Genomic DNA, 27,087 nt, shown 5'->3' on the forward strand with positions numbered 1-27,087 from the left:
CAGCTGACAGCCGAGTGCCATCGGCACATGTGTAGCCACACAACAGGTGGTTCGAGGGAGGGAAACCTTCCCCAGCAGCACTTTTCTCTGTATTTTTCAGCTCAGTATGAGTCTTTTCTACTCGTCTTCGAAAGGCAAAGCACCAGGGTGACACCAGTTTGATCTGAGAGTTACTAAAGTGACACCGAAACGTTTTGGTTTTGTCCAACTCTGCAACTTCCATGTCAAATTGTTGACATTAAACCCTCTAGCTCTGTTTACCTGTCCCCTCCTGCCCACCTTCTTCTTCCCTCTTCCCTCTTGGGTGTTGTTGTCCACATTTGGTCTGTTTGTGTCTGTGTGTGGTTTCCTCACCAGAGGCCAGTAATACGAAGAGAATTCAACATACCCCGAACTTAACCTAATCAGGCCAAGCGGTCACATGAAGCTGGTTATCCACTTGGTAAGACAACACAGGTTTGCCTCAGTAAGATCTGAGCTCCTGCACATGAAAGGGGCGGTGTTTATGGCATGTGACCAATCACTGACATGGACAAGTTTGACTGGCTACGGGAACGAGATATGAATCTGTTCTTTACTAACAAGACCTGTCAAACTGTAGTGAAGAAGCATCATGGTTGAGAGATTAAAAAAAAATGTTTCACCCAATCACATGATGAAGCCTCTCTAATGAGCTTCAGGTTGACACACACTGTCTGCACTGACACTAGGGACACACTGTGGTGGCATCGTTTGCAACTACTAGTCAATAAAAACATATGGACCTATTGGAACGTGACTGTGAACATTTGGTGTTTTGGCGACAGGATATACCTGGAAACAGGGCGACATTGAGATGTACTGGACGTGTTAACCAGGCAGACAGCGATTGGTATTTCTCTTATCCTTCCTTTTAAGGAGAATGTGCACGGCGCAGTGTCATTTTGGTGAAGACTGACTCAGCGAGTCTCAAAGACAGAACAATAATTCTTTCTTTGCTCAATGTGATCCTCTAAGAATGGTGTTGACAACTTCATGACAAGTAAACGATTGGTCAGTGGGTGGAGATTTTATGGGTTTATCTCTCATCTCCAACTTAACCTGCTCCGGAGCAGGTTAGCCGTTCATAAGTTACCCTGGTGATTTACCCAGATGTAAGGTAAACAAGCTTCGTAGCTTACCCAGATAACCGCAAATCCAGCCACCAGGGCCCTGGTTCCCCTTGGATCTCTTACATTGGACGCCTGCCTGCCTGACTAACTACATTCTTAGTCTTGTTACAAATGTTCTATTTAACATCTCAAAACACCCTGTGTCTCTGCTTTCTGGTGTCTGCCCTTTGAGTCCAGCCTTTTTCTCAAACCTAATACAAAATCAGACGGTATTCTCTCCTACAGCATGCTTCTCCAAGATCTCTAATTGCACTTGGCCGCAGATGGTATTTTAAAAGACTGTGTCTGAGTGAGTCTCCCCAGGCAGGTTGTTTCTCTCCCTACTGCTTAATGTACAGAGATACGCTCCAGGCTCATGCCAACCTGAATAGAAATGAGGAGGCTAAAGAAAATGAGTGGCACAAAAAGAAATCAGTATCCAGCCGGACCAATCACTGTGTACCTCTTTCTATGTGCGCACACACACACACACACACACACACACACACAATATCTTTCTCCTGCACAATGCACTGAAATGTAGGAACTGATTCAGGCCATTACCTTTATCACTAAGAAAGGCTTCTCTCTCACACACACAGAGGCAGTACCAACAGCAGCACACCACCCTGTCTGCTGTATCTAAATAGTTTTAAGATATAGCTGGGGACCACTTGTGCAAGTCTGTCGTCTCATGTATTCAGTGTGTGTGTGTGTGTGTGTGTGTGTGTGTGTGTGTGTGTGTGTTTTAAAGAACGGCTAAGGAGAGTGAAGGCAAGACGAGTCCAGAAACAGCAGATGGTTCGGTCAGAGTACGGGTCTTGGGAATACTAATGTTTCTGTGGAAGGTAGGGGAGGAGTGACGACAGCATGAAAGAACCATGAAGAAAGAGGATCATCGGTCATACTCCTCTAACATAATGGTTCTGCTTCAGTCTTCTTTACATGCAGTGAAACAGAAATAAGTGTAACCATTGATTCCTTTGGCATTTCACTGAGGTCACCAACACTCCGATACGTGGAGGAGAGAAACGATGACATAGCAATGACCTATGACATATCTGCTTTTTAATAAATTCAAATGATTCATTCATATTATTTTTTGACTCATTTTTTTTTTTTGGCACATTTGCTTGAGGCTCAGCTGTTTGCAATGAGGAGCGTCCATCTGAGAGCTCTGTGGCGTAACAGTGTAAAGAGTGGGAGTGGAGTCAGAGGCTCACTGGAAAGGTTAAACATCGTGTTCTCTCTTGTTCCAGTTCATTTCCATCATGATACATCCTGTAGGCAAGAAGGCAGCTGCAGTCGCCACACTGTAAACTGCAGCAGTTAGGTGGACCGCTTGCTTTTCATTGTTACTGACCCGAGAGTGTCTCCCTCCATTTGGATCTATTTTCAGATTTGTTTCACCTGCAGTTGATGCTTCTGATTTTTCTACATTAATGAGAAATTCTCTGCACATTCTGCAAAAGATTATGTCTGAATCACGGCTTGTTTTCCATGCATGTCCGGCTCATGTCATCTCTTTCATTCCTTCTACAATGACACTGAAACTTTCTTCTTTTATAATTACCTTTTTAATGCTTTTCCTAAAGTTGAGCCAGGTCATGGAGTGAGTTTGACATACAGTACCTAACATATATAAAATACAACTGTAGTCTACATAGTCCTCTTATGAGGATAATGATACAATAATAATTAAAAGGCAAAAGGATGAGACCAATCTGCTAAAGTTAAAAGCAGACAAACAGGGATGGAATATGGAGAGATCACTGTGAGAGAAAGTGAGAATGGAGAGAAATAATCATTTCCACCTCATGTGTTTTGAAAATGAAGACCTGACTACCTGCTGCTACTGAGGAAATTGCTGTTTCATTTGAGGTGTGCTCTCGCGCCCTCTCTCCCACTTTCCCTCTCTATAATTACAGTACATATCTATTCCATATACTTCTGTTCTTCAGGGATGGACAAGGATGGAATGGAGAGTAATCACTTCTAAACTCAGTTAGACCGCCCTCTTAGAACAAATTCAGATTCTCTAGGGTTGATATTATATACAGTATTGGGTTATAGGGTTATGATCCAAGGCCTTGTCCACACTAAGGCAGATATTTTTTAACCACTTAGTCTTAAAGAAAATTTCGTCCACATGACCTTAGCTGTACAAAATATCTCAGATCAGATGGAAACACAAAAAATGGGCAGCAATAAAGTCTACGATCTGATTAAGCAAATACCAGAACATTGTGAGCATCGTTGTTTCTTGGACACACTCACTACACAAAGCAACAGCGGGCATTTGTGTAGTAAGCTTTCACGTCATTGTTTCCCAAACGTCTTATTTTATATGTCCACATTTACCCCAATAACCCCATCTGCCTCTATTACATGGCTCATTATGCTATAAATTTAGTTTTGTTTTATTTGTTGTGGGTAGTAGAGAGGGGCACTGTGTCAGCCAGCGTGTGGAAAATGTAAATACAGGCATTAACTGTTTTGGTCAAGCTCTGCTGTATATATAACTGGGAGAGAAGAAATCCTTGGTCACTAATAACGACCCAGCCATCATGTGTCCTGAGGTGGCTGCCACATGTACCCTACTAATATTCTATTTTTCAGAGAAGCGACCAAAATAGGAATTTCTGAGACATTGAGCAGGTCAAAAAAATTCCATGATCCATGAAGTAATCGCTGCTTCACTCGATCCTGTAAAGATTCCATCTGTATAACTAATTAAACTACCCTCACCCCGCTTCCACGCCATTAAACATACAGCGTATTGATAAATTGTGTAATAGCCTGACCATGCCGAGTTTATGTGGTAAATAGAAGACTAAAAGCCCCATCCGAGAGAGACCGAGCGAGAAAATGAGCTTCCTCTCAGCTGTCTCATTGAGATGCAGCGTTTGTTCTCCCCACAGCCTCCCACTCGCTCCAGGACGACAACAAGGGTGCGACGCTGGAGACAGGAAGAGAGGCAGAGCAGGGACTTGGTGAATTGCACAAGTGGCACAGGACCACAGAACCCTCGCCCCCCCCCCCCCCCCATTCCGCCTGGCAATGTCCATCTCGCCACTTCAGGCACAACACCACGGACACACCCTCCTCCTTCACCCTTGACTGTCACCATGGCAACCCTTTGTTTTCCAGCGCAGTCTCCCGGGGGAGGACCGTCTCAGCCAATCATCAAGTAAACCCCAGTACAAAGCAAACGGACACACGCTCGCACACATTATCTATTTATCTAGCCGTTTTGGAAACATAAGACACAGCATCACTTTGGGTGTAAAGAGTAAATTTGCTCCTGAACAACAAATGAAGGCAGAATGGATCCAGCACACAGGCATTTTCTTCAATCCTTTGCTCGGAGCTTTACAAACACAAGCAACATACAAGGCTCCACACAAATTCACTGTGGTGTAAAACAGGATCCAAGAACAAAGCTAAAGGGGAGGCCTTCCCCAGATGGATAAAACACTCTTAAGGGAGAAATCAAAGAACTATTTACTCAATAACATTCTTTCGTTTTGTTGACATTTTTTTGTGTAGTTCTACCTTGATCCCCTGATTATTCTCTGGAAAATGTTTAACTTTTGTATTCCTTCAAAAGTATTGACGTTCATGTCAGCTGTACTCAGCTGTGTTTACTGCTAATTAGCAAATGTTGACGTGCTGACACACTAGACCCAGATCACATACTTTGAAAGTAAGAAGATACTAAGAAGGGCAATATGACAAGTCAATTATTCTTGAAGGCCCCCTGGTGGCTGGCTGCAGGATAGATCATAAACCCTGCTCTTCAACGTTAGCAAATGGGACATGGACAAATTTATAGGCCATAGTACACGTACAAATACAATTTTTCTAAAAGATGGTTTCTTTTAAATTGAGAATTACAATTTTTAAAGTGTTCAAAGTGTCAGGTATTGAAAAACATTGAGGTGAATCAGTGCAACCACTGTAAAAAGTTAATCTGGAGCCCTGATATCAGCTGAATAAAGAGCAGCCTTTTAAAAGTATGCTGCATGTGACCACTAGATAAAAAGAAAAGGAGAAATTATCAACCAGGTTAACTCACAGTGCCAACACATTTCAGTTTTTTGGATGTGAGCCTGGCCAGGTGGTCCATGGGGTGAAGAAGCAACATGAAACACTCTGTAAAGTTTACCTGGCGACAAGCCCAGCGTGCAGAGAGCTTAACACAGCTAAATGTCCCCAGAGGGAGACCCATACTGGGACGATTTCACAGGTTTAATTGAGGCAGTCAACTGGGCTTGGTTACTGATGAGAATGAGTGAGACAGATAAAAAAGCATTACGTTTTTAGAATCTGTAAAAACCAGGAACTTGAGGTAAAACGGTATAAGCGGCTTAGATGTCACACTAACACCCATTCATTGTTTGCACTGCCACCAAAAACATCAACATATGAGCAGCAGCAGGAAAAAAAATTGTTTTGGGATTCAACAACAAATCCTCTCACACAGCTCTGGCTTAACCAGACTAGAGAGTGACAACACAATCAATAGATATTAATCCAATAGTCAAATAAAAAGGGGGGATAACACAGATTATGGAGATGGTGATGATTAAAAGCCATATGGTGTGTCAATGACCAGATACTTGAGGATGATGGTTCAGTTAAGGCTCCAGGAAATGAATACTAGTTTATAGATACTTGTCGATGACCTTTCTAACATTCTGATGACCTTTCTGATGCATAAACACAAATATTTCAGGACACAGAGGTGACATTGAAGCAGAAGCAGAAGATGAATATGTAAATTTGGAAAGACCACCTCATTTGGGACCTGCTGGTGACAAGGGCCAATGCCAGTGTCAATGAAAATCTCAAGATCCATTTTTTTTTCACGTCTGAGAAACAGCTTATGTAACAGAGCGATGGCAGCATGTACCATATCATCGAATCCAGTCAGTGGTGACCCTCAGAACTAAGTAGACCAACCATAAAAATCATATAATACCCCAGAGCAGACTTTATACTACTGTCATAATTTTTGCACATCTGCAACACATCCTGGCTTATGTCTTAAGTATTAATAGGATTGTGTGGCCATTAGTTCCACTGAGTAAAACCACACGAATAAATGTCACCAGATGAACAGTAGTCATTTCACGTTGTACCCATACTGCTACAATCTTCCTGAGCTGTCAATTACAGTGGGGCGAGATGAAGGTGAGAAACTGCTCCCTCGCTGACACAATGCTCCACCTGATCCCTCAGTCAGACGTCTTTCACAGTCCTTTTGAACGACCCCTGACTGGAAACGGTCTCTCTCTCTCCTTTGGCCTCTAATCCTGGTTCTTTGTCAACGTTTAATCAACAGCGGTTATTTCTCAGCAGCCTTCACTCTCTTAACCTCAGTCTGATCCTTTATGCCCGAACAACGGCATACGGCTAAAAAAAATGCTGAGCCGAGTGACTTCTTGTTAAGGTGATATTGGATGATCGACAGTCTCCTCATAATTGTATCTAGTTTGGACAATGCACCGCCATGGTCCCTTCATTCTCCAGTAGTCCGCTCAGATATCTGACCGCCGGCAAAAACAGTGTAGTTCTCCTCCTGCACTGCTGTCTCCCCTCGCCCACGGAATTCAGAGAAAAAATGCTAATGATATTCATTGAATGTGGTGACGGTCGTTGTAACCAGTGACGGCGCAAAAACAGAGCGAGCAATATCGGGGCCAGGAAATATCCCCTTATCTTGTTGAGCGACAGACGGGCTGAGTGGTAACGGCTGGGCCCACTAATGCAGTTTGGTGGCAGGCACATGAAACAACTTCTGGGTACGATCAATCACCCGGCCCCTCGGGGAACAGAGGAGGGAAATATTCATCAGCGTTCGCACAAGTGCACAAACACACGCACATAAACACACACATACACACACACACACACACACACACACACACACACACACATACACACACACACACCCCGTATTGCACATTCCATCAGCTCGAGCCCGGCCTTTTTCCTCATCTATACATATTTGTTTATACATGCTATACATGCATTTGCAAATTAAATGCCTTGAAAACAACAGAACAAAGTGTTGACTGTAAATAACTGTGGAATGAAAACAATGCATGACGCTCCCATGAATCTTCTGCTTTTCCTCGTCTTCTCCTTCGCGGTGTTGATGTGATTTGCTCGTCCAACCTGCACACATCTGCTCCTCCTGAAACGGAGCGTGAGAGCATGCACCCTGCGACGCTTTTGTGCGACTTTTTTGTTCGGTCCCAGTATCACCGCTGGCCAGCTGACAGACTGAGGATTAATCCCACAGACAGCGGCTGCTCGGCCACACAGAGGAGCAGCACCGCTCCTGACAGGAACAAAAGACAGACCGACACAAAAGACGCTCGGCTTTTTGATAATGGCTGCGCTCCCATGTAGCGCTGGCATTTCGCTTATCTGTGTGTGTGCATGTGTGTACCTGCGTCTCGGATCTGTACGACAGTGAGTGCGAGCTGACACATTGGCTTTAGCTTGTTGCACCTGACTGCCTGAGTGTGGCGTGGGCATGTGTGTGTCCTAAGTGTGGAAATTGTCACATCAATCCTCCTGAAGCAGTGGCAGGATCAGGAGAAGGGTGTCACACCTCCCAGCATCCTTTATGCTTTACTGACCCCAAGGGAAACACGCAGAGTCGGGATGGAAGATGGAAATCTGCCGACCCTCTGAAGCACACACACACAGGTTTGCACAGCTATCTATATCCGGACTTTGCATTGACTGCTATTCACCGTTTACAGCCAAACCAAAACCTTATCCCTAACCATAATAACCATGAGCAATTCTTGCCTTACCCAAACCTAACAACTATTCACAACTGGAAACTATAACATTTATTCCTTTGTGTTGCATAATCTACAAAGGTTCATTTTTAAGTGCATTTTACTTTTGAAAGAGAGAGAAAAGCCTGTGAGTCTCTTCATATCAACTATAAAGCCATGCTAATGACGTTGGGGAATCTTTTCAGATGTGGAAGCTTGGAGAAAACAAGGAGACAGAAATCATGTCAGAAAGTGCAGTTTGACAGGAGAGGCAGGCCCCGCTATGTAATAATGTATGATTCAAAGCTATTTTAAGATTGGGGATTTGCTAAACCTAGATTTCATTGGGGAAATCTCACTAGCACCGCTCGGTGGAAACCGTACGAAACAAGAACGCAGTTGGAGCCTCTGTTTAGTGATGAGGCTGGCTCCGAATCAGGGTCATACCAAGACAAGGTGGGAGCACATTAATCTGTTCACATATGGCATCATCCCAACACTGGTTATGCCCTGGTGGGCGTAAAAAAATAAAATAAACATATGCCGGATTACAGACCTGATCACAGCTGTCTATACGTACATCTGTTTCCTTTTTCTCTCTCGTTTCAAATCCCCATTGAGTCAAGAGATAATAACTTGGGTAATATATTAAGATCAAATAAGCTGTCAAAGAGACTAAGATTAAAAACAGGACTCACTAATATCCCTTGAGAAGACAAAGTCACAAAACGTTCACATACAATCTGCTGTAGATTTAGGGAGAATACGAGTTAAACTCGGTTGAAACAAAAAAATTGGAACAAAGAAAAGAAAAGAATAGACCCAAAATACAAGGTTCTGATGAGGCTATTTTACCATCGTTGACTGGGAGACTGACTGTGGGCAAATGATGAGACCTGATAACATTAACTCTTGGGTTAGAAAAACAGACTCTAAATAAAAGATGGATGACACGTGTCCACTTCTTCCCACTATCGAAAAATAAGGCAAAATATCCCAATTAAAAATGGTGCCTTCTTGTACATTGGGAGCCAGCGTAGTAGCAATCTGGGGATGGAGCTGATCAACTCAACGGAAAAATCTTCAGTCTCAACTTTCAATCACCCTGTTTTTATTGCATTAAAATAACAAATTAAAACCCAAACTTCCAGGATAAATGAGGACTACATGTACAAACATAAATGTGATGATCTAAAATGACGGAACACCTCTTTGAGAAAAATGTATTTGAAGTGCATTATCAAAACACTTCGATGTCTTTGTACCATGCAACTGCCTTAAGATGAATGTGTGCTTATCTGTAATTAGCCATAGAGCAGGCTCGTGTGACAAGCAAAATTCATTCAAACTTACAAAGTTTAAAACTCACAACCCTCATATACAGTTTGTGGATTACAACTAGTCATAATTTTCTCAATTAGCTGATTACATTAATAGTTAAGTGAACAAATGTCAGAAAAAAGATAGATTAGTTCAAGGTGACCTCCTTAATTGTCTTTCATTTTATGTTCATGTTTTGAGAAAACAAGCTGCAGATCCTCTCAGATGAGAAGCTGGAGCCGATGATTGTTTGGCATTTTGAGATGCTGCAGCATCGTGCCAGGAAATGAAAAGGAGACTATACAGAACTGTGCTGTGTGTGCAAATGAATGTCGAGCCGTGTCACAGACTTGAAAGAAGCCAAATCATACATTTAACTGAAGTCACTGATTTACAGTAGTAACTCTATCCATAAAACTGTATTAATGGCTTTAACATTATAAAGAAACTAGCACATCAGGAAAATGCATAAACCAGTGGCGGTGGAGTATAAAATGATAGATATACAAAGTAGAAATGCAAACTACACAGATTACAGGGACACACATCATAAAAAAAGCACCATCAATCTGGGCACTGCAGATGTCAGACTTCACACAGCAAGACATTATTTGCCAGCAGATTTTTTGATGGCTGTCACAATGAGACGTTAATGCTTACATGCTCTCAAGTTTATGAAATGGATGAGACGACAAATGCAGCAACGGTTCATGACTAATTAAACTAAGTGCAGAAGAGAATTATTGACATAATTCGTTGAACTTTGCATCTGCCACTGCCCAGATTGCCTTCACTTGAACAACAGAGAACTGAAGAGAGAGCAGCATAACCATTACATGATTTCAGTGGATTTTCTCAAAAGGAAACCATCTGGAGCCTTTTTGTAAATCCAGAGTTATGTTCCAACAGTACGTTCTAATTGCCCATTGAGTGAACTGCCGTGCTTTTATTTATTCCATGGAAGGTCACTTTCGGAGGAGAAATAAATCAATGCCAAAGATGGCAGCTTGTAGATACATTGCCTAAGTCATTTCATTGTGGTGTGCTGAGTACTAATTTCACTGTCCCTGAGGACGGATCCAGGGATCATAAGAGACAGCAAGGACAGAGGAGGCTCGGACAGTGCTCGGCCGCGCTGGCTGGACAAACAGAGCCAACAGCTGCGCTGATACCATGGCCACAGAAATCGGGATTATTGCAGCTCTCATTTGAATCCCCTTACATCACATCACTCTGTATCTGGTCTTTTTGCCTGGCTGTAAAACTGCAGTGCGGACCTTTCCCCTATCTAGTTGTCGCTTAAGTATCGCGGGTCAGTGCAGTTACCATGTGGATACAAATGCAGTCCTTCAGCTGGATGTTCACTTGTTGAGGCTTCAATGAGCATGTTGACGAAAAAGCAGTGTCCCTCTTCAGTCTTCCCTATTTGACCCTAAGCCCTGAACTTTTTCTTATCTCAACTCAAAGGAGTTTTTAGGAAAAATTCACAATATTTATCAGGTTACTTTAGCTAATAACCAGAAATTCCTGTAATGCAGCAGTAAAAAAATCGAATTAAGAGTAAATTCAAATGATGCTGTTCGTGAAGATACTTTTGTCTCGTAAAATCACGGAAAATGAATTGTTTACAGAGCGGTTGGTCTTATGAGCTTTTAGATATCCCACAGAAAACGTTGGTATGGTGCTGCATGGCGGTAGAGGGACACCATGCAGGCCTACCAGCTGAGCAGGGTGATGTCAGATTGCCTTGATGGAAACTATAAAAGTTTAATTGCTTTTGTTCACAGCCTTCTCAGGACCTCAAACATTTAGGGCAACCTCCCACATTGTGTGCTCTTGGGTTGGCATGCTATGAAGCATGTACACAAACAATACAACTGGATGTATACACTAAATACTGACCGACTGATATTTTTGTTTAAATATTCATGGGGAGTAAAATGCAGAGGATTCCTCGCACAGTTAACAGTGAGTCTGATGATGCATGTGACTAACTTCCCAGCAGGGCATCAACCTCCCCAGTGACTCTTGGTACACAGTTACTGCACACACTGTGGCTTTTGATGATTCATAACAAGTTCGGGGACCACCAGATTCTGTGTCTGTCCTTCCCTCTGCAAAGCATTTAATCGGAATAAGTGAAGCAGAGCAGCTGGCACAGTGAGCACACATCACTGCACTGACACAAATTCAAAAGGCAGCTCTCCCCAAAACTAGTCTTGGGCTAAGTTCCCTGTATGAATTCATAACAACCATGAATTTCCCAGAAACACTATCAGTGACATGCAGATGGATGGGGGACCTATTTTGAGGCTGATTAAGGACCTACTCAAGTATGAGTGTGTTTGTGTGCGTGAGGCTCATGACAATAATCTGGTTCTGGAGTCAGAACTCCTTCAGACCCACAGTCTGAAACTCAGAACAAACAGCCCCGCCCTGTATCTCTTTAATCCCTCCACAGGGGATGACGTCAAAGTCCAAAGAAAACAAAGCATATACAGACCAATGGAAATGGATGGAAGAAGTAGGTCAGTTATGGCTGATATTGAAGTGGATAGAATCTTTGTGATGAGTGTCAGCTAGGGGAGGCACCACACGATTTGATTCCGATTCAGAGGGCTATGATTTCATCAAAGAATTTTATTAACATGATTCAATATTTTGATCACTGTGTGAGAGATGTGCAAATCCACTAGCCCCACGATTTGTGCTTTAAAAAAGTATAAAAGACGTTACTGTTACTGAAATTTTCAAAAGAAGGTTTTCAATTATAAAATACGACTACAACAGTCAGTCTGTAACAGTGGTCAGTGCTCTCCACATTGAATTGACTTCCATTCAGTTTAGACATGTGCGCTGCATCTTCAGCCTTCATCAGGGCGGCCCTGCCTGGCAGCATCGAGGTGCACTACTCCGCTGAACAACAAGAGGTTCTGCTCCTCCACTCTTTTTCTAATCAATCACACTTAGAGCTGATCTCTATGTAAAACCTGCTGAATTAATATTTGTGTCCCACGATAAACAGGGCGTCGCTTGTTCTGCAACAGTGAAGTAAAATGAAACTCTGCGTTGTGTGAATATCTGCGGGAACAACTTCCCTCTTGTCTGCAGCCTGTGTTTCAGTGTGTGTGTCTGCCCTTCTCTGTCTCTCACAAAAACTGATAAGCACATGTATTTAGTTATTAAACAATGGTGTTGGATCATGAATCTGGATAATTCCGGTCTCTTTAACCCTGATGCCCTGCACGTCTCGTTTTTTGTGTAGCAGATGAACTACATGCACAAGATGAACAAATATGTTTAAATATGTGCCTCATAAACTCTACAGTGACTAATAAAATCTCTAAAAAATTAGAGTAGCGGAAAACATGAATTGATTATTTCCTAAAGGCGATTAATTTCCCCACCTCTCGTGTCAGCATGATACAGTCACTGTTATTTTCTCTCGCTCTAGGAGGATGAGGCTGTACCAGGGTGGATGAATATTCTAGATGAAGTTTAATAAATGATGAGCAGAGGCAGCGTTGAGAAGCTCAACACACGGTGCTCAACTGCTTTTGCATGCGCTTCCTAGATCCTCTGCAATATGTCTTCAGCCAAGTTCTCCCATGATGCTCTGCCTCCTCGATGCTCTCCCTCCGTTTCATCTCATCCTGTACTGGTGCCTCTAAAGATCAGCTTGACGTGGACAAGATATTTAACAATATTTCCCCCCCCCACCAAGGAGATTACTTTTGTTTGTCTGGGGATGTGCAAGCTCACTCTCACACGCAACAGATTCTGAGTGGCAGGTACACCGACTATCCTGAAAGACAATGGACAATAGCAAGCACGCAGCCAGATAGCCCTGCACACTGTACAATGCAGCAACGGAGCAAAGCAGCAAGTTAAGATAAAAACAAATGTAGTCATTATGAAACTGTAGCAGGACAATTTAGAATATGGCCGAACACAGCCAAGATAAATAAAGGGAAAGTACAAACACCCATATCACCAAATTTGTGTTTTTCTGTCGGGCACTGCGGCAATATAATAATGTTCAAGCTGTACGAGTCTGATATTTTTATGAAAACGACCAACATAATGTGCTAGCACTGTCGCTGGGTCTGCCATAACAGCATTACTTATGGAGAGGTGTTCTGCTTTTTTAAATACTCTCACACATAAAATAACAGATAAAAGCTTTGAATTCAGCCTTTCACACTGAAAAAGGTCTCCGTGTTACCTTTATAAATCAACCTCTACAGAACCAAATCTCTCGACTCTTTTCTTCACTATTTTTCTCCATCCTTTTAGTCACACCCCCTCTCCTCATCTCCTCCCTCTGCTGTTTGTTTGTATCGCAGAATGGCAAGACTCAGTGGACAGCCAGGCACGTTAAGGATGTCTCCCGGGCCCAGAGGTTGCTGCATCTATGCCTGCTCACTGCTCAGTACCCAGCAGCAGGTCTGAGTTCAGCAGTGCGCAGAAACACACACATTAGGAAGAAGTCATCCTGTCATAATTGTTCTGCAAGTTTGCCAAAGTTTTAACCGTCTCTACAGTTTGGGAGGACTAAAATCACTTTCTTGTGACTCTTGTGACACTATATCTTGTAAGAATTCCTACCAGAGTACTCAGTACACCATTATACTGTCATAGTATGCCAGGGCACAGTGAAGCTAACTTACTGATATCCGTAGGTAGGACGAGCTGCTCTTTTATGTGCTCCAGGCGATGACCTATAGCACAAAAGGAGAGAGAGCGTCAAGCTGAGCATCAAACTGACAACCCACAGTAAGACACACACAGGTCGGCATCAACACTGAGCTTTGAACTGTCCCCTGCCTGCATGTGCAGAAAGTACCAGTGGAGATGAGGTCAAATGGGACAGCAGTGAGAGATATGACAATCTCATATCTTCAGTGCAGGACGATGGAACTGCGATACCGCAACTCCGACCAGCTGCCACTGCTGCAATGCAGGAATAAATAAATAGTGAAGATGATGTTGGATTGGAGATACATTTATATAGATCCATCCACCGATTATCTCTAACTCAAATCCAGCTGACATTTAATAACAGGCTAGGTACTGCCTGGACAGGTCGCCAGGCCGTAGGGCCAACATATAACTATTCAAATTCAATTTAGAGTCTCCTATTAACCTAACCCCAATCTGCCTGTTAAAACCCATGCAGACATTAGGGGAACACGTACAATCCACACAGACCATCGCACCACAGCAATACCACAAACCATTTCATCACCTTGCAGCAGGGCTGTCCCTTTTTTTTTTTTATTTGAAGATTCATTCCAAAGTATGTCCCAGTGTGAATCAAGGTGTAATGACCTGTTCGAGTTCAAACTATACAGTCTACAAGGAATTAGACCGTCTGAGGTGGTTTGTCTCCAGATCCAGCAGAGTGCAATCACTATCGCTTTCACCCCATGGCATACCCTCTTGAACTATGGGTAAAGTTAGTCAAATGTGTTACTGTTTTTTTCAATGAAAATGTCGGAGAGTACCAAACAAAGTCGTTGTGGACAATCACAACACCAAAGCATCTGAGAAGCAACATTTTCTGGACCTGCATTGTTTGAGACAATTGTGTGGCTAAATGAGGAAGTGCCCTGTGACAACATTTCTACAGCAGAACCTTGTGAAGAAGCTACATTAGCTCAGCTGTATTTTTCAAAACTGTCAGCAGGGCTTCACCATCTGCCACGAAGCCAAGACCACATGTCAGATCTCATCCTCGTGGCCTGAGTACCCTAGTGACAGCCTCAAGGTTACTGTCCCGACTCAGCAGTTGGTTCAGATTGACCAGAAAACACACCAGCAGCAGCATAGTGTCAGTATGACGGCCCTTTCACTGCAGCCACTTGGGAATGTGCTGAGTGAAGTTGTACCCTCAGACGGCAATAAAAAAGTGTTGAAGATATCAACAGTGGCAGCTATTTACCAAATAACAGAATAGCTAATCCGCTGCGATTCCCATGAGATGACACAAAACCATATCAAGAGATTTACACGTCATTATGCATGAATTACTGTTGAAAGTGACCGAATATCTTCAAAAACAGCTGGCTGTAAACGAAAACTCTAAACAACGTACATGTTATGGTCCTCAGCTGAGATGCATTGATTTATCTGCCCAAATGTTGGAGTCAGGGAATAAAGTGAGATACAAATGAGCGATTGAACTGAAAATGAACTTTGTAGCATTTTATTTTGGTATACCAAAATAAAATGCTATAAATGACTACTATACACTAGGGCTTTCACTTTTTCCATGAAGTTCAAACATTCATTTGAACATGGGCGCATTAGACCATCTGAAGTAGTTTGCCTTATGATGCAGAATAGGGCGATCACTGCCAGCTTGGCCCACTGTATGCCCTCTTGAAAAGTTAAGTAAGTCTTTGTTTTGATTTGAAATTGGAGGATGCTAGCAAACAAAGCCGTTAAGCACAGATGGCAAAGTAACCAACAAAGGTAAAGCTGTTTCTCGTCTTTGTTCCATGCAGCTGCCGTACCATACGGTTCAATGACAACAAATCTACAGGCTCATCTGCAAAAACAGGGCTGTTAGCAGCAGTAGAGGAGGCCCCACAGACAAAAGAAGTAACGTCAAGTGTTCAACCTGACTGCATGCACAGGAGGGAACGCTCATATACATTTGAAAGGATTGCGTATCATGTCAAATTGGTACCAGTTTGATTTCTAAAAAAAATGCCGGCATTATTGTGCATGTGCTTTTCCCCTCATTTTCAGTCATAACACATAGAAAAAGACATGTATCTAATAATGACTCAGTGATTTTCAGATGCTGGGTGTGTCCCCACAAAGTGAAGAGATGTTTGTCCACAGAAGATGCATGAGAAACGCAACAAAGAGAGAGGAGTGCATTAGGAGTGGTTATAATGGCAGAGCCTCTCTCATCTCAGCACCGCTCTAGTTCACCATGACTCCCCTCCTACTTGCATACAGCCCTGAGGCTTGTATTGGTCCCACAGGTCCAACTCACACTGCAGCACACTGCAGCTAAACAGCGTTTGAGACAAAACACTCAGCAAATCACACTCACCACTAATCCAAAGGATACTCAAGACTGCTGCAATCTAGAAACTTAACACAATTGTATTGCCTTATTCCCAGTGGTGTGTTATCTTTGGAACTGTGAGATAAATAAAGCCAAACCATATTTGCTTCACGATTTTGGTACTGAGAAACATCTAATTATTAACTGCTGGTATTGTTGTTTGTGTATATTTTCCTGGATTCAGTTGCCAAAGTCAAGATTCATTACAGACAAGAGCTGTTATACTGCACAGCAACAATCAACCATGAGCGTCCAACCGAGGAAAGTGCACATGGGCATGTGAACGAATACAAAACAGAGAATTTCACAGAGGAAAATGAACAAGTCAAGAAAATAACAAGTCAAAGGTCCATGGAATGATTATGAGACAACTCCATCACCTGTATCTCTTCTCCCTGTGCTTATTCCATCCTCAAGATGCATAGGTAACATATAGTTACACAAGTTTCTTAAACAATGAATAGGCTTGTTTAGCATTATTATCTGTTACAGAAGAAGTTCAGGCTTGACACTTAACATAAGATATAGCAGAAAACATAGTGTAGGTCAAAATTATAATAAATATAAATCAAAAGAGCAAATCTTAACAGGCCACTGTGGCTCCTTATACACAAAGGAACCAAAATGTTGCTACTATGCAGAAGTAGACTTTATGATATCCCCCCCGAAGGGTTTCATATTTACCTGGGCCAAAGCAGTCGCTGATTAATGCTTTGATCGGTAAATATAAAATTAAGCAGAAAACTAAAATAATTAAATAATTTGCTAGAACCCTGGAGTGACATAATCATAATTATTTTTGAGCCAGAATGCAACATATTAAATGTACAGTAATGTTCTCTCTCTCTCTCTCTCTCTCTCTCTGTCTCTCTCTCTCTCTCTCTCTCTCTCTCTCTCTCTCTCTCTCTCTCTCTCGCTCTCTCTCTCTAACATTCTGTCCTTTCAGTAAGTGGCCAAAGATAATGACAATCTGAAACAATCAACTGATTCGCATTTCATCTTGAACCTGATTATCAACTAGTTACAGAATTATTGTTTGACTAATCACTTAATTGACAAATCACAACCCAAACGTTTAGAGACTGTTACTGCTACTACGAGACTTAAAACACACAATTAAGAATTGAACTAAAATCATTTTTGATGGCCCTGTCTATTATTTAGGAATCAGTCGATTGTTCATTTGGTCTATTAACTAAGACTTATAAAGAGTAGTGACGGGTATTATTGGATTTCAGTCCTATGGGATAATATATGATGGAACAGCACGTTGATGAGAAAAGTCAGCATGCCTCACTACTGTGTACACTCATGTCAGGACAAAACAAACACATAAAAAACAAGCTGACCTATGGACAACACACCTGTATGAACACCGACAACTGAGCTCATCAAAGCCAATCTTCAGCAGGAAATCTATCCCCATTGATCTCAAACTTCTCTCCCTTGTCTCACATGACAGGCAAGGGCGCACAGTTCCCTGCTCGCTATAAAACCTTGCGTAAGCTGTTCCCCGACATTTAACACTGCGTCAACATTTTACAAGGTTGCTCACTGCCCTGCTGATGTGACGTCCTGTCCCAGAGCAATAAGTGAGCAACAGCTAAGCTCTATATGTGCTTGTGGTATGCAAAACAACTAAAGAAGGGAGAATGGCTTCCTCTGATATTTAGTAATGAGCCCAAAGGGAACAACCCCTGATGGAAACGTAAACAACAGGTAAAACCCACAACAAAAACAAAACATAAAGATGGAAACTGCTTTCAATAACATGTTGATTGACAACTCTTTAAATAAACAAGCTACCATTACACAACACTGCTGCCTTGAGAGGTGTTTACCAAACCCTCTGTGTCATTACCAAATAGTTTGTGAACTGACATTTTAAAGCCTACAACCACATTTGGAGATGGTTATGGTTAAGGTGAGCCTGATGAGCTGCCTCATGAATATGTTTACTGACAATATAAATCAGGTGTCAGGGACTTCCAGATGGGCCATTTGTATACAGTCTATCAAGTTTACAGTGTTCCTTAGACGTGGCTGCAACACTCCTGTGGTATTCACAAACTCTAACCTCAGAGTGAGCACGTTACATGTTTTCAGACACAATCTCAATTAAATGATTTGCATTGTTACATTTGTTCAGAAATGAGAGCTCATCAGGGTGCAACTGCAGCAGGGGTCAACAGGTTAGGGTTGGAGTTGGATGGGGGTACAACGAGGCTAGAGGTGTCACAGGTCCATCTTTCTGTATCACAACAACAAGATTGTGGACATTTGTATCACAGTTTTGGTCTCAGTTCCACCACAAAAGAAAAATCATCTATGTGGTCAATCAACAAACTTGCCTGGCTGTAGAAATAATGGCCCAGAAGCTGGTACAGAATTCTGCCAGGATTCACAATGATGCTCGCTCATTTGATAATGTTGTGTTTCTCTAAAGATTTTAAGATCTTGACCTTATTTTGTTATGATTTGGCTCTTAAAATTGAAATGAATTGAATCCCTTTTATTTTAGTTAATTCATCTTTTTCCCCTGGATTCTTGTGAAGCACTTTGCAACCTAGTTTAGATAAGTGCTATTCAAATGAAGTAATTTTTTATCACAGCATGATGCATTTTATACAGAAGAACATTTACCTTTGCATCTCAAAGAAAAACACAGTTTCTTCGCATAGCAGCCATCTGTCCGTCCTGAAAAAAGAAACTCATGAATTTGTCTGTGCTGCCCAACAAAGGCAGGAGCAGCAGGTGAAGCTCTCTGCACATCTAAATGCTAATGCCATTCTGCTCTTCAAACAAATGTGGTACCTAATAAGCAGGTCTGGTGAATGCATCTAAGGTCTAAGTAATGAGATAAGTGACAGCATACAGAGGGAGCGGAGTCGTCTTATGACACACGGCACAGCAGGAAGGGAAGGTAAAATGGGTTTATTAAGGTCATGCACACACTAACGTTAGCAGACAAACTCACATAACATGAAAACGAACAATGCTTACTTTTAGTCAAAGTTAGCGCTAATGAAACGACATGTTTTCAAATCAGAGCCTTAACATGGTCGGTAACGATATCTGCCTCTTTTGTCTGCAAACATTTTTAAATCCTTATTCTTCTCTAAATTGAAGGCCATTACCATTTGCTGTATGCTGCCTTAGAACTGCATGAAAACATATTAGCACATGATGAAGACATGCTGAGAGCCAAATGGATGATGAACAGCTGAGTAAATGCAGCATATAAAAGTTGTCCAATACCGCTCTAGTTTAGTGGTCTTGACTGTATCATTATGATTTAATTGTGTTCATGTTCTTGCACTCTGAACATATTGTACCACAAAATTCAATAGATTTGAATTCCATTTTGGATCAAGTCCCACACTGACAAGATGTTCATCCCTAAGCTCCGAAGCTAAATAATCTTTCAAATATTTTAATCTCTTCTTGCTCATGAGGTTTAGAATAGTGAAGTTACAAGGGTTGGATACCAGATTTTATACTCCATCCTACCAACTGATTCAGGTTCAACTAAACTGTGCCAAATGTTGGTACCTGTGAGCACATCTGGGCAAAAGGGTAAGAGAGCAAAAGAGAGAGAGAGCATGAGTTCAGTCAGACAACTCACGTTCGATCAAGTAATATATTTATTACAACAGATTTAGTGTTTGGCTTCTAGGCTCCAACTCAATCACTCCCCCATATGATTACACAGGAATGATGGGAGTGATGAGCAAATACTGGTAACCCCCCTTTGGAGCCTACAGGCGGATGCTGGGGTGTGGGAGGGGCTGTAGCAACAGGAAGCAATACTGCAGCAGCAGTGCGAGCAAGAGGGGTTGATGGGAAATGTCTCTCTGGTTAAATAGACCACCTGATAAGGTGGGTGTGTATTATAGATGGTTGTGGAGACTGAGGTATGTCACATGATGTATGTCACATGATGTATGTCACATGATGTATGTAACATGATTGGCGCAGCGCAGCTCGTGTTGCCTGCCAGAACTAGCTCGCAGGCGTCGCCATATTTATGTAAATTCATACTCCAGGTCAATGGGAGGACAGAAGAGGAGACTGACGAGGCTCCGAAGGAAAACTGGGCAATGGTTGAGAAGTGAGACATCGCTATCTTCAGGTAATTAGCTGGTTGGATTAAGTTGTTCCTGGAGATAACTGGCCTTTTTCACTATCTTGCTTTGAATTAGCTTAGCATTTCTATCAGCACTAGTCAACACCAATAGTACAAGAGTGCCGTTAATTGAATACCAATTTATAGTAAGCAAATGCTACAGAGCTAGTGAAGTACCGAAAAAAAGAATGGTACCCAATGTCGAACTAGTTCAAACCCTAGTACCTACAATTGCACTGTAGGTTTTTTAATCTGGTCAAATTGATCAGATCAGCCTTATCAGATATATCAAAGAGGACAGAAGTCAGACAGAACCAGTCATCACTGTTTCAGTGCTTCTTATTCTCCAAGTCTTTCTCCCTGAATGTTGTCGAGGAGTGATTATTTTGCGTCACCCATGATTAATGCAGCTGAGAAAGGGTTTCTCTTTCTAAAGAGCACTGCGAGAGAAGCGTTTCTGTGGTTCTTTATTTTTTTTTCTCGCTTTTTCTTTTTCACCATTTTGCTTTCCTCCCAATTTGACCTGATTAAACCAAAGAGTGTCAAACTGATTTGGACTAATTTGCATGCCAATAAAAGGAGGTGTGTACCTCACATCATTGGATCCAAGGGACACAACTACACTTGGGAAAATGAACTGCAGTTTCAACTACTTACAACTCACACAAGACATCGAGTGATTATGTTTGTTCACTTGACATTGTTGTTAATGAGGGCAACTTCAGCAAACATACTGAGTAAGGTTTGAAAAACTTCCACTAGGGGTACATTATGATAAAACATCATGCTGAGGCAGACAAGGAAAAGAAAAGTGGTCCTTGCTTCACCTGGTTCACACTGCAAGCCACGTCCCAAAAATATATTCAGTTTGAAATGAAAACCTGATAACAGGTCCAGATAGAGCTCACTGTAAATATAGTACAGGGATTGCCAGAAGATATCATCTGTGGATACTGGAACTCTCTGAAACAGCATATGATTCTGCTTGCTTCAGCATCATCTTTATGCCAAGAGACACATCAATTTGAGTTGTGTTTTATAATCTACAGACACATTATATGTTTTTAAAAGGGTTTCAAATCACAACATTGGGCTGAGCCGATAAACCAAAGATTAGGACGCATACCATGATGGTGCATAAGCCTTGAGTAGCAGGTCCCTTGTCGACTCCCTGCTGGTCAGACCATTTAGTGCTCGTCATTTCCCGCACTCCCTCGCACTGACCCGATAACCAAAATGGTTGAGGCACATTTGGCTTAAACAGGATTGACAGTAAAATCTTAAAAAGCAATTATACGGTTGTCATGATAGTATGGGTCACATGTGTTGGGGCACCCATAACATGACTTGTCCATTAGACCCACAATGTCCTGTCGTAAGCTAAGAAGTAAAAAAGCTCATCATCAGAACAAGGTTCCTCATCTCTGACCAAATGTTCTTTCAGCTTATTGCATCTACGGTTCAAAGACTGGCATACATTTAAAGAACCGTCACAAAGGATGAAAAGACAAAATCTTGAAACAGCGCGCCCTTCACCACGCCTGTCTGATCCACAGGATGTGACCTGGATTTCTACAAGTCTTCTTTACCTGTTACTAAAGATAATAACGGGTCATGTCACTGAGCTAAGAGTCACACTTCATGAAGAATACGATCAACCTCTCAAAGACCGACCAAGCCAAGAGATCATAGTAGCAAGTAAATGAAAACATCAGGCAATAGATTTGTCTCCAGATCAAGAGTGGAGAGATTTTTTTAAAGCACAGCAGAGGCAGAGACAAAGATCACACTTTCAAGGAAAGACACGAATCAAACGCGACAGCAATGTCAAAATAACCGGAGAAGAACTAATATGGCTGTCATATATAATGTGTTTAATACTAGAAGTGGCATGAGCTGGACAACAAGGGAAGACACATCTCCTGCAAATATTTTCATGCTTATAGACAATTGACTAACTGTTATATAACATGGCATTTTTTAGGGTTGTGGAGAATTTTAAATCCAAAAGGTCAACTTCGTAGATGGGATGTGAATATTCATTTAGAGCCGCATCAACTGGATGGATGGTAAGTCATTTCATCATTTAGTCATTTAGTTAAAAAAGATTTTTGTGAAGTGTGAGTGAACCATAGACTCACAGAAAAAAGTCAAAAAATAACATCTGTTTGGAAGCAAATAGCCAAAGAATAAAGTCATTATATTACAATGCAAACAGAGCAGCCAGCAGATAGTCAATGCAGGACGATCACTGAGTCTCTCTTCAGATATTTTAGTTCATAGTGCTATTTCAAATTAGCTTGAAATTATAAAGGTCAATAGTAAAGAAAGAATAGACAGATTCTGTATATTTTCCACCAGCAGAGCTGTGCTGAAAAAATTGTCCTCTTACTGATGACCACTTACTTGAAACGTTAATAGTTACTCAGTTAAAATTTGTGTATTAAAACAATATACATGTGAGTCTTATCCATCTTATTTTCTACATGTTGCTGCTCAGTGTTTGGGAAATCAAAGCAGCATAGAGACTGTAGTGATGATGTCATCTGGACATATACCCTCTGCAGACGGTGAATAATGCTGCGGTGAGAGGTCAAGATATTTTGGTCTGTTATGGTCAAATTAATGAGTCATACATTATTGCAGCATCGTGACCAGGAGCCATGACACACTTCTCTCGGCTGCCTAGCCAATCACAATTTGCCATTTTCTTATGCATCAGCATTGGAAAGATAGAGCTTGACGTTTACTTCCAGGCACATGAATGCATACAAACATGGCGCCCAGAGTGGTGTGTATGATGCAGGCTGTGAGTCCAAATAGGGCTGAAACAATCAAAAAGTTGGATGACTCCCAACAAACGCAAAATTATTCTGCACAAGGAATAATAATCTATATCAAGGAGGTTGTTGTTTTCCTTGATATTTGTTTGTTTGTCTGTGTTTCTGTCAGCAGGATCAGTCCAAAGGTATTAAATAAGATAAAAATAAAAAGCGGAGTGGTGGTGCATGACCCAAGGAAAATCCATTAAATGCTAAAGTGGATTCTGATTAAGAATCCGGGATGTTTTTCACACTTTCTTTAACATGGTGAGATAAGTAATAAGCCTTGCCGGAGGTATGCAGTCTTCTAGTTATCTTAGTATCAAGGAAAAAATGCCACACATGCATTTGTACTTGAACTTCTTTAGGGTTTTGAGTGTAAGTTAGATGAAACAAGTTTCTTGGTCTCTGAAAAGGATGACAGAAGTAAAGAATTAAATAAATGATTGTACCTCACTGATAAGAAATATATTTAACATATGCAGTTAATTAATTCCTTTTTTGGGTGGTCATGCAGTCTTTTTCTGTCAGACGAACTAAAGACTGTAAGTTAAAAGGTAAAATAATTATGTTAAAATAAATTCATTTCCAGTGGATTAACCTACAACAAGCTTTAAGGTGTAAAACTCTGTAATCCCTCTGCACGTCTCTGTTTGCTAGTTACCACAGCGGCTGTGTGGTTTACAGCTCTTAAAGTCCACACGCTCAATCCTGTGATAGACAGAAATTTCCTTGCCTCAATTGCTCATTCACAAGGCAATTCTAAAGAACCGCAATTGTCCGTAATAACACTGCAGAAGCACTTACCTTGCCTACTCATAAATCATCATTGCAGTTGCCTTTTTAACAGTATTGCTGCATGCAAATCCAACACCCACCCTGTAGCTTCATCTGTAGGTTTATCATCTAGGAATCATGTTTTTGCCAGAGGGCACGATAGAGTGTTATTCTCCCTCCGCCCACACTATGATGTTTTAGACAGCAGAGACAATGTTAATGTACGACACGTGAAATCCATAGTGTACAGAGTAAAGCTTTTAAGAAGATATTACATATGATATTATGTAACAGATAACTGATTTCCCTTGCAGCAAGGCCATTCGTGCTGCCACAGAGAGACACACTCATTCCTGCTAAAGAGATACTGTTGTTTGATCAGACCTGGTGTTTAGATCTATTGCCCTGATATGATAATGGTTTTATCACACATTTCCAAATTGTTATTCCTTCATAAATTGTGCAGCAGGGCTCGAGGCAGTTGCCCTATTTTGTTTCCCCCATCGGAGTCCGATTTAGCATCCTCTGGCTGCAGCAGGAGTAAGAGCCCACGCAGCAGACTGTAAGGAGGGTGTTTGTCCTTCAGTGCAGGTGCTACTCAGAAAAGCTGTCCCTGGCTACAGAGACGGAGAGACGCAACGGGGCTGTAACAGAGATAAATCCACAAGAGGACAATGTGGAAAAAGAGACAAACCAACCAAAACCACAGGAGGAGCAGGATAATGATGAAAACTGAGCTTCTCCTCATTTCACCACAGCAACGCAGGTCAACATGTTGTGTGCAACCTCCAAGGCCTTATAGATTTCCATCATGGCTCTCTGGGGGCCCCTCACCTTCTCTAAGAGCCATACATTATTGTCCTCTATCCGCCCTCATCCTCCCTAGTCCTGGTCGTCACTCTCCTCCTCGACTGTACCACAGCTTTGGTTTCCCTGCTCCTTCCATCCTATCTCCAAACTGTTTGCTTTTATTCTCAGAATCCTCCAATCCAAATATTTACTTCTAGATTCATTTTGGCGGAATACTTAAATATATCTAGATATCGCTGAGCTAATGATTCAACCAATCATGTTGTATGAAAACCTCCACCAAAGAGGCTATGTTTACAACAACAACTAACCATTTATGGTCATTTTGTTATTTTGCCAGAAAATAATTAATGGATCATGATGAAAAACAATTGGACATATTAGGGGAACGTCTGGCATCTATGAGAGTGTCAGATTTGATGCAGCTTGAGCAAAAGATGATATATACCTGAGCCAACCAATCATGTTTTATCATTTGAAATAGAGCTGAATGTTGAATGGAAGTCATAAAGATCTAAATCCTACTGTATCATCAATAAGGTTTCCTGCTACTACACGGACGCATGTTAACATGTGGTGCATAGTCTTCCCACTGTTGACTGCATCAACTACAGGGACCACACACTCAGTGCTACAAGGAAAAAACTAACACAGCAAGACTTCGGAAAAGCCCGGAGACATATCACATCACAAGTGGACAGTGGCTGACCGAGGAGCATTCTGCATGACTGGGCGAGGGCAAGGGGCAGATGGTTCGGGTGGAACGTTGCATGATGCAAAGCAGAGGCTGCAGAGCCATGTCCCCAGCTCCATTTGAACAATGAACAGCCAGACACTACGCCTGTCAGCAACTGCCCTCCCCGGTGGCTGGTGCTGGCTCAGAGAGGTACACAGCAGGCAAGGCGCTGAAGGGAAGCAATACAACAACAACAACAAAATACAGACAAACCAACAAATCCTCCACCATGTGTAGGATTCAGATAAATTTCACTGAGGACCAACGCAACTTGAATCCTTACAGTAGAGGCTCCATGCAGGGGTGCAGTGAGCAAGTGTTCAACTTCAGATTTGATAGATTGGCACCATGGGAGAAATGAAAATGCATGTGTCATTAAATTAGACAAGTTTATGTTAAAGGGATGAATAATAAAGATAGGAGCAGATATGAGAGTGGGAAAAGCCTGACAAATAACTCAGAGCAGCTGCAGATGGAGGTGTAAACGATGCAGGAACCGGACCATTGAGGACGTGTACAAATTGATGACCTTCCCCATCGGATGAGACACCAAAGGCCTGTGGTTAACAGAAGTACAATCGACACATTCAGGCGTAGACCGGGGCCGCGCAGGGATGAACCACCGCGGGTTCGAAGTGTGAGGTGCGAACACATAACGTCTCTTAAACACCGCTCAATCCGGATCCCGCTCCACAACCCACAGATGCGTTTGTTTTTTTATCGGTCAGTGCCCAGTTGCTAGCACCGACGCCCAGGCTACACATCCACAGGCAGCGGGGAGATCAGCATCTATCCACCGCTGCTCCTCCTCCTCCTCCTCCTCATCCGGAGAGGAGAGACGCTGAACGGCTCGACCGAGCGGTTCATCGACGATGAGCTTCATCTTCGTGACATATTTTCTTAAACACACAGCAGGGTCTTACCTGAGGAATTGCATGCGCCGAGCGAGTCACCTCCTGTCCGGACGAGTGAGGGATGGTGGCGCTGGCCGCTCTCGCATCTCTCGCTGTGTGTAGGACCGAGTGAGGAGCGTCACGTTACGGAGGCAAGGCGGCTGGCAGCGGCGCCCCGGAACATGGATAACAGCACCGAGCGAGCCCACTGCAGTCGTCTGCTGCCCCCGAGAGTTAGCACCGCGAGAGCCCGCTACCCCCGCCCGGGCAGCTCCACCCGCTACGTAGACGTCACCACAGAAACATCAACACAAACAAAAACCAGATGTGTTCGAAAATGTATTGGGAAATGCTTCAAAAATCGCACAATGGTGTTAAAACAGTGTATTTGAGAGACATCAGAGTTCTGGTTACCTGGAGGAAACATAATGTGTAACAGGTCGCTGTATTTATTCATATTAATTCAAAGTAAACGATAACAATGTATGTGAAGGGAAGAATCAACTCATCAGCACAGTGATTCACACACTAATTAACGATAGGTGAACTTTTATTGTCATCTTGTGACATTTAAATATAGAAAGAAAAA

The 27,087-nt window shown here is 42.2% G+C and overlaps 1 protein-coding gene across 3 annotated transcripts in view; it reads right to left on the reverse strand.

Annotated features, from left to right (window-relative positions):
- apba2b (amyloid beta (A4) precursor protein-binding, family A, member 2b) overlaps positions 1 to 26,676 on the reverse strand; it is a 54,643-nt gene extending 27,967 nt beyond the window's left edge. For 2 of the 3 annotated variants that reach the window (XM_062384703.1, XM_062384685.1), the window contains exons 1-2: positions 26,529 to 26,674; positions 13,921 to 13,971 (exon numbers count right to left, since the gene is read on the reverse strand). The gene's annotated coding sequence lies outside the window, so the exon portion shown is untranslated. Of the gene's footprint in view, positions 1 to 13,920; positions 13,972 to 26,528 lie in introns of all 3 variants that reach the window. The other variant, XM_062384694.1, reaches the window with a different exon arrangement.
- Between the last annotated feature and the right edge of the window lie 411 nt (positions 26,677 to 27,087).

Source organism: Platichthys flesus, chromosome 1, assembly GCF_949316205.1.
Source record: "Platichthys flesus chromosome 1, fPlaFle2.1, whole genome shotgun sequence".
NCBI classification, from domain to species: Eukaryota; Metazoa; Chordata; class Actinopteri; order Pleuronectiformes; family Pleuronectidae; genus Platichthys; species Platichthys flesus.